The sequence below is a fragment of the Parambassis ranga genome, chromosome 24 (genome assembly GCF_900634625.1).
Source record: "Parambassis ranga chromosome 24, fParRan2.1, whole genome shotgun sequence".
NCBI classification, from domain to species: domain Eukaryota; kingdom Metazoa; phylum Chordata; class Actinopteri; family Ambassidae; genus Parambassis; species Parambassis ranga.
Window position 1 is genome coordinate 10,663,274 of NC_041043.1, and position 8,019 is coordinate 10,671,292.

Sequence of the window (8,019 nt, forward strand, 5' to 3'; positions counted from 1 at the left end):
GGTTGATTTGAACTCTAAAGGGGTTCTGCTGTTATTTGTCAAATGCAAAAAAAAAACAAGATTAACAACAACACAGACACAAACAAGAGTAGATCCAGCCTGTCCACACCAGGAAAATGTAACATGAGGTTTCAGTCACTGAAAATAGAGCATGTGTATTTCTCCACAGACTTGCCATGATGGCAGCTAAAAATGGGGACTGCACAGGCTTTAACTACTTAGCCTCACCCTAACCAGCAGTTATTTTATGCAGAAACGCAACTGAACACTAGGTGAAAACAAAACAGCTCCTGGTGTCCGCGAGACTTGTACCTCAGACTCCTGAGTGAAGGCCCACCTCATTGCGTGCACCTCCACTCCATCAGTCCCATGCTCGGATGTCGTCAGGCAATATGATCATATGTAACACAATGTTGTATATTGTGCAATACTTGCATATGTTTTGTTAGCATAATTACATCAGTGTGTCCTATTTGTAGGATGTATTGTCAACCTAAAGAGGCGTTGTGACTTATTTTGGATCTTTTTGGCCTAACTGGAATCTAAGGGCAACCATTTACAGGAATGAACTCCTCATGCACAAGATGCACGTAATCAATCCATTTATTTTTATTTTTAGTCTGGTTAGTCTGCTTATACAATATGTACGAAGGGTATTATGTGTCTTATTCCTCGCACTGACTTTCAGACCTGTGAACATTCAGTTAACACCTATTTATATTCTGCCACCACTATAATGGCCACAACACCTACACTAAATCCGCCATCAGGATGCGTCCACACTGCAGTAGTGTCTCCACGATATCAATACTATCTGTAACAATAGCTTTCTTATGCATAGTATGTAGATGTATAACAGTAACAGGAGACTTTTTTATGACCTTCTATACTGTAGCAGAACATTTACCTTTAAAAAAATACTGTGATCGATGCATGCGTGGATTATTTCTGTATGGCCAGAAAGAGAAGTGCATAAGTTGAATGACAACAGTAGCATGACACAGTCAGCTCACAAAAGGGTTTCCTGGTGCAGCACAGGAGGGGTTTTATAGTGTGTGTGTGTGTGTGTGTGTCTGTGTGTGTGTGTGTGTGTGTGCTCACCCCACCCGCCACTGCAGTGCGATTCCCCTCTCTCGCTCTCTCTGACATGCAGCACCGTTCACAAACCCACACTGCAGAACAGAGCAGGCCTGGCTCTGCATACCAATCAAAGGAGGAGAGAGACAGGCAGCGAGGGAGGAAGACAGAGGGAGGAAGAGGGAGAGAGGGATGCTGTAACACAGGGAGACAAAGAACGAGAGATGAAAGTAAAGGAGCCCCACTCTCCTCCTCCTCCTCCTCCTCCTCCTCCTCTTCCCCTTTCCATCTCTCGTCTTTTTCACCTTCTGCAGTCAGCTTGTCATCCTGCCCGGCCGAGCGGGTTACAGCTCTGCAGTTCATACAAAGGGATTCTCCTTCCCAGGCTTTCCCTGCTGAGGGAGGATGGGGAAGAAATATTGGGGGGAGGGGGAGGAGGCAGGTAGCTGCAGACGCCTGGCAGTCAGGTGGTGCAGCAGAGGCTCTCTGCTTCTTCTTGATAACGCTATTGACTGCTTCTAAAAATGGAAGGCACATTGATTGAAGCTCGGGGAGTGTGTCTGATGTGAAGGGCTGGGGACTGAGACTCAGGACACACAGAGTATTCAGAGCAGAGCTGGAAGGCTAATTTGCTTAATTCACTTTGTTTTTACCATTCATGGGTGGTATCACATGTCTGAGGAAGTGCAGGTATAGTAAGAGTAAAAATGAAACTTGAACGCTGGGTCTTACGAGCAGAAAGAGATGGATGTTGACATTTGATAGCCGGCAGTTATTCATGCTTGGGAAGGCTAGAACAATAATCAGTCAAGGGTAAACTGCAGTCTGGGCTGCAGCAAATTTCTTCATCTGCTCTTTGTATAAAAAAGCAGCGAAGGTGGATACACATCCATCAGGTTCCGCTCAACGTCTGTTTTGACCGCTGCTGTCAAAATCTTTAAGCCAATGAGATGAAGGGTTACAAAAACTGTCTCTGTTGAATTGAGAGCAGAAAAGTTCATGTAACTTTTGTTTATGGGTCTTGGACTCTTATTGTGAAGTGATTGAGCAGGATGCAAATGAAAACCAGTGATTGATTCTTATCATGATAAATTCTTTATTTCCAGCACCTGAAACCTGATTCATGCTTGGATACCATTGCTCATCTCCTTAGATTTAACCTTGAAGACAGGAACAGAGACATTCCCATGTGGGGACACTTGAAGTATCCCTAAAAACAGTGAAAGGGAGCTGCTCTGACACAGTCCAAGTCCCTCTGTTAGGGGCATGAGCAGAAGTTTTTTTTTTAATGAACCAGGGGCTGTTTTGCTTCAGGCCATTCTCAGATTAAAAAGCTTTTATTTCACCCAGATCCAGCCTGAAGTGACAAAGTAAACTGGCATTTGTGAAGCACTTTAAAGAAAAGACAGCAACAAAAATATGAAGTGAGAAAAAAAGATGTATCCTTCACTTTTAAACTTGCCCTCAACGGAAAAGAACATTTTGCTCTCCACAGCTTGTATTTTTGTCATCAGGTGAGATTGAGAGCCTTTTCTAAGAACTGAGCAATCATGCTTTGTCCAATCGGTGGGGAAAAAATGGTCTCTGTGACCTTTTTATCAAAGACAGACTTGAAAGGGCATGATTGGGGCATTTCAGGGGCCACTTTGACGGTCCACAGAGCAACAGTAATCATCTTAAGAGCGGAAACAAGGGTAAAAAAACGGACAGCTGTACAGTGCAGGACAAATACACTTCTAAAATTAGTGGTGGGTATTCCTGTCACTGGAAATGTGTTAATTTTATTTCCCTCTAAGCCATCACTGATCAACATTCTGTTATATTAACAATGGAGAGTGACAGCATTCAGTGTGAAAGGTTGCTCATTGTGACACCCCCACATATTATCATCTGACAGTTCTACAAAGCATTTTAGCATCCTTCAGTTTGTTTATGTTGCTCTTCAGTGGGGCACAGCACAAAGTTATTTTAACCAAGCAGCAGAGAACATGAGTGACAGAACGTTCACTAAAGAGACAAATGTGTTCGTGAGGAGAAGACCAAAACAGAGCAACAACGAAGATACATTTTAGATTTTGATTTATTTAAACAAAAAGTTACACAAGTGCTAATGTTGCTCTCTGTGTACTGGATGTTTAAATAGACAATGGCTTGTGTGCGTTTGTGTTGTTTGTTTTATCAATTGAGCTTTCTTTAAATCCAAATACACTCAGACCAAGCTATGCCACAGCCTAAACCTTAACATTAATACAGCGTCACTCAAGTCAGAGGGGAAGAGAAAGTGGACCAGACACCATTACACCTTTTAGAGAGACTGTCTGAATATAAAGAGATTACTGACCACAGAGCCAGAGTGATCAGAGAATCGGAGCTTCGCCTGGTTGTGACATCTAGTTAGAGGTAATCAAGCAACCACAATCTAAAGAATTAAAATGGAACCAAGTCTAAAAGTAAAGCAGGTACCACATAGTTACTTACAATTCACTTAATACTGTTAGTTTTCCTGGTGATGATGGGCTGAAGTACAAATTCTCAAATTTTCTCCTATGTAAGAGTAAGGAGGGTCCTTTTAGATGCGTGTGCCCAGGTATAGAGGTCTTCTCATTGGAACTTGTTTGTTTCAAGACGTCTGGCATATTTAAACACGTCTGAAGCAGAGATTATGTAAAAAATTATAGATCAACACCAGCTCAGCAAAAGACACATTTACATACATTACATTCATGGTTGAAATCGTCAGTATGCTGCTGCATGAACAGCAGTAAGAATCTTTAAAGTTTGGTCCCTACTGAGCCTGTCACTGACTGCAGCACTGAGATAATGGGACAGCCTATCTACAGACATCGCCATCACTCAGTGACATGTCACTGAAGATGTTTTCTGCAGAGCTGCTGCATGTCTGTCCTCATTCAGAGGAGGGCTGCTTTGTCATATGCTCGTCCATTCACACCAATGGGAACACATCTGCTGTGCTTCCCATTGTGTGTGCTGGGGTAAGTAGCAGGGGTGTAACTAAAGTGTTATTTCTTGCATGTTACCCATCCTACTGGAGATGGAAACTGGGTGTGGCGCAGTACAAGCTGCCCATGCGTGGTGTGTCATCCACTGCCAATCATGAATCTGCCTGTGGAATATAGAAGGCGATAAATCTGTGGGGTGACGTCATGGAGAGAAAATGAGGTGAGATAAAAACGTGGCGTTCCAGCTCATTTGCTCCATCAGCCAAAGCTGCACACCAATAATTTTTGACGAGGCGCGGCGCAAATGGAGGGGCGCATGATTTAAACTGCCTCAGCGCTGAGATCATTCAGCCGCCTTGGCTGTAAAAATGGTCATCTTCACTTAGGATCAGGGGGTGATTCACTGTCACAGCACAACATTCTGGGACAAAATGTCTGCTGTTACTGCCTCTGGGAGGAAAAAGGTCCATCTGTTCTATTGATTGACTCACTGACAACATTTATTCTAATCATTCCTTCAGACGTTTTGTACAGCAAATCTTCAACGTCTTATATTTTGGTGCTTCATCTGAAGTCAGTCCTCAGAGCCTATCCACCATTATCTGCTGTTCTATATGTTGCACATAACAAATGCCAAAATTACACACACACACACACACACAAACAAACAGACAAATTGGCTTAATTATGTGTTGGTCTTGATGGAAGTGATGCATCCCAAACACCACAAAGAAGCAGACGACCTACAGCGCTGCCTGGCTGCTGATTGCACGTCAGTCCTCGTCAAGCTAAACTCATGGCAATCAGCGTCTGAGCATGTGTGTGTGTGTAAAATAACAACAGAGAGAAGAGAGAGAGGGAGAATCACAATTATCGGTTTTTATATAATATGGTAACAGCTGCCACGCTGTTTAGAGCAGAGGAGCGCTGTTTAAGTAGAAATAATGATGATGCCTGGAGGTCTTTGTCTTCCATCTTGAGTGTTACATAACTCCACCTCTGACTGGGAATGGGAGATTCACAGAGCCCTTCATTACATAATTCAAGTGCAGGATGGAGACTTTCATGTATATTTCAGAGAATATCCATTATTTACCAAAGGAAGCTGGCTTGCTCTCCCTTTCTTTCCCTCACGCTGTTTTATTTTTTTCTCTCCAGTTAATGAGAAGCTGTGCCATCACAGGAGTGATACTCTCTGAACCAGCTTCTGTCAGAAGACCTTATTCTTCATCTGCCTCTAATCAGCAGCGCACATATGCTCTGATGAAAAAAAAGACAAAGGTGAGGTCACCGCTACAAATCAGCACCATTCACACACACGTACAAGAGAAATCCATTTTTCTGACTGCCTCTGTTTTTTTTTTTTTTTTGTAGTTTCACGCATGAGCTGATACACACAGTGAGAGAGCGTCTGGGCTCCCGAGGGGCCGACACCACTCAATTGAATTCAGAGCCATGAAAGAGCAAGAGGGACAAGAGACTGCAAAATGCCTGTGAGAGAGGAAGTTGCTCACCAATTATGAAGCAAAAGTTACTGTGAGGAAAAGCATCTGTGAACTACAACAAACTGACCCACACCGTGATATTCAACAAATCTGCTCCATGGTGCAGTTTACTCATAGCTGTTTGTGTCGTCCTTTAAATGCAAATGTGACCCAACAATGTAAGTCAAAGACACACAAAATTCCCACCCTCTTCTCTAAGAGGCTCTTTTATCTCTTTTGCTCTTTTACTGGCATCAAAGCAGGAAAAAGTTGCACCATCTTGACTGTCTGCGCTTAAAATGTATACAACCAACAGCCAACCAGGATGCAGAAGGAAAATAAACCTCCAGTAGGTGGCACTGGAGTGTATTCGCAGTGATAACCCACCTTTTTAATTTAAGCAATCACTAACCAAAAACAATTCAGTTTCTCAACTACTGATGACAAAAAAATTGAAATATAATCACATGGAATTTTCTCTGTGTGTAATCTCTTTCAACAACATGATTACTGGGCCTACATACATGCTAACATGACGGGTTATATGTGCCGTGTGATTAAGGGCTGCCTGTACTCCTGCAGTAAATCTGTCAATCCATCCATGAAAAAAACAAACGAACATGAACACAGTGTCTTATCATCAGTAATGATGTGTGTTCACTGTGTCACATACATGTCTTCAGTAATGTGGACGTGTTATGATATATTATTTGTATAAGTGGTATTTTAGAGTTGTCACTGCTGTTGGAGCTCTCAGATTTTCTCTTTTTTCTCACATTTTGAGTCTCTCTCTGTCTTCATCTGCCTCCCTGTTGAAGTTTTTTACTTGATTTAGCTCACACCCATTTGTCTCTCTCTCTCTCTCTCTCTCTCTCTCTCTCTCTCTTTCTGGCTTTTCTGGTGGCTCCCTTTCTCCTCTTCCTCCCCCCGACACTATCAAAGCATACATACGCAGCTATATATAGATTCCCAGCATCATTACCAGCATCTATAGCCGGCAAGCCGAGCACGTGCAGCGCTGCTGAGATGATAAAACAGGAAGGATCCAATGGCTCTGTACTGTAGGACTGCATGTGAAGTATGGCTGAAAGAACAGGGCTGATTGTGGCTGTATGAGAAATGTGTGTGTTATGTATGGTGACCATCATGAAAACCTGTCTAGTTTGCATGTTCTCTCAGCTTCCTCCCACATACCAATGTGCATGTTAGGTTAATTGAGGGCTCTAAGTGTAACTAGTTGTTTGTCCCTCTATGTTAGAGACCTGTGGGTGTACGCCTCCTCTGACCTACTGACAGGTGGGATAGGCAAGGGTTAACTAATCAGACATGGTAATTCTCTATTAATTTTCTATGCAGGTGAAAAAGAACCATGATGAAGTCTAAATAAAGACACAGTTCAGGAGCATCATGGGACATCCAGGACAGGATATCTTGGATTTGGCTGCATCGTTTCTACAGTATAATATTTAAAATCTGTAGCATCCTTACAAATGCCACATTCGGTCGATAACACACCCACTTGATAGGACACTTGGTTACACTTTGTATGTATTGCCTGACATCGATGGAATCATCTGAACATGGGACCAACAGAGGCATCTAGTGCGGTGGACTTCAACTCAGGAATCTGAGATTTAAGTCCCCTAACACCACCATCTGACACATGTATGACCATTGTAAGAGTCAGAGGTCAGCACAGGCACCATGACTGTAATACATCTTGTGGTCTAATACCTTTGGTTACAGGTTCTATCAACCAGTACTCCCTCCCCACATGCATCAGCAAGTCCTGGGCAGCCATGAATTTGTCACTCAGCCACAAAATACCAGAAACATCCCTGAAGATTTGATGTCTAATCTTTTGCTATCCCACCCTTTAGATGAATACCACTGTCATAATCAATCAAGTTGAATAAATCATCCTGTCAGTGGTTATGTTATATAATATTGTGGCTGATTAGTGTGCATGTATGGTGTGTTAGTCTGCTAAATCAGTGGATTATCCCTTTAAATCTGAGGCTTCTACTGGATTTGCCACAAGGTTTAATTTCAGCCATGAACATAAGCATTGCACACATCACTCCTGTTGTGGAGAAGTACAGTAAACAAACCTGTGTTTGTCATGTCATACTGTAAGGAGCTAAGGCCTGAAGAAATCTCTGCATCTAACAGACTGTAACTGCAGGAATTATAATAGTGCGAACAGGCAGAACGTATCCAGCTAGGGGACACCTGATATTAGCAATGGGAGCTTTTTTATTGCAGAATGAAGCTGCAAAAGTGAGGATATAATGTAATTCTATCATGCCTTTGAGACTTCTATCTGTTGTTATAAGTACAATTTTTCCTGCTCCATCATTTTTTTACTGTCAGGTTACATTAGTGAATGGATAAATCAGGTCCAGACAGTCCCATCTGTAATACCCCTGGTACACAGCAGAACTCAGAGGGCACAAAAACAGAGCAGTAATTCTTTAATGATAATTTCATTACAGAGC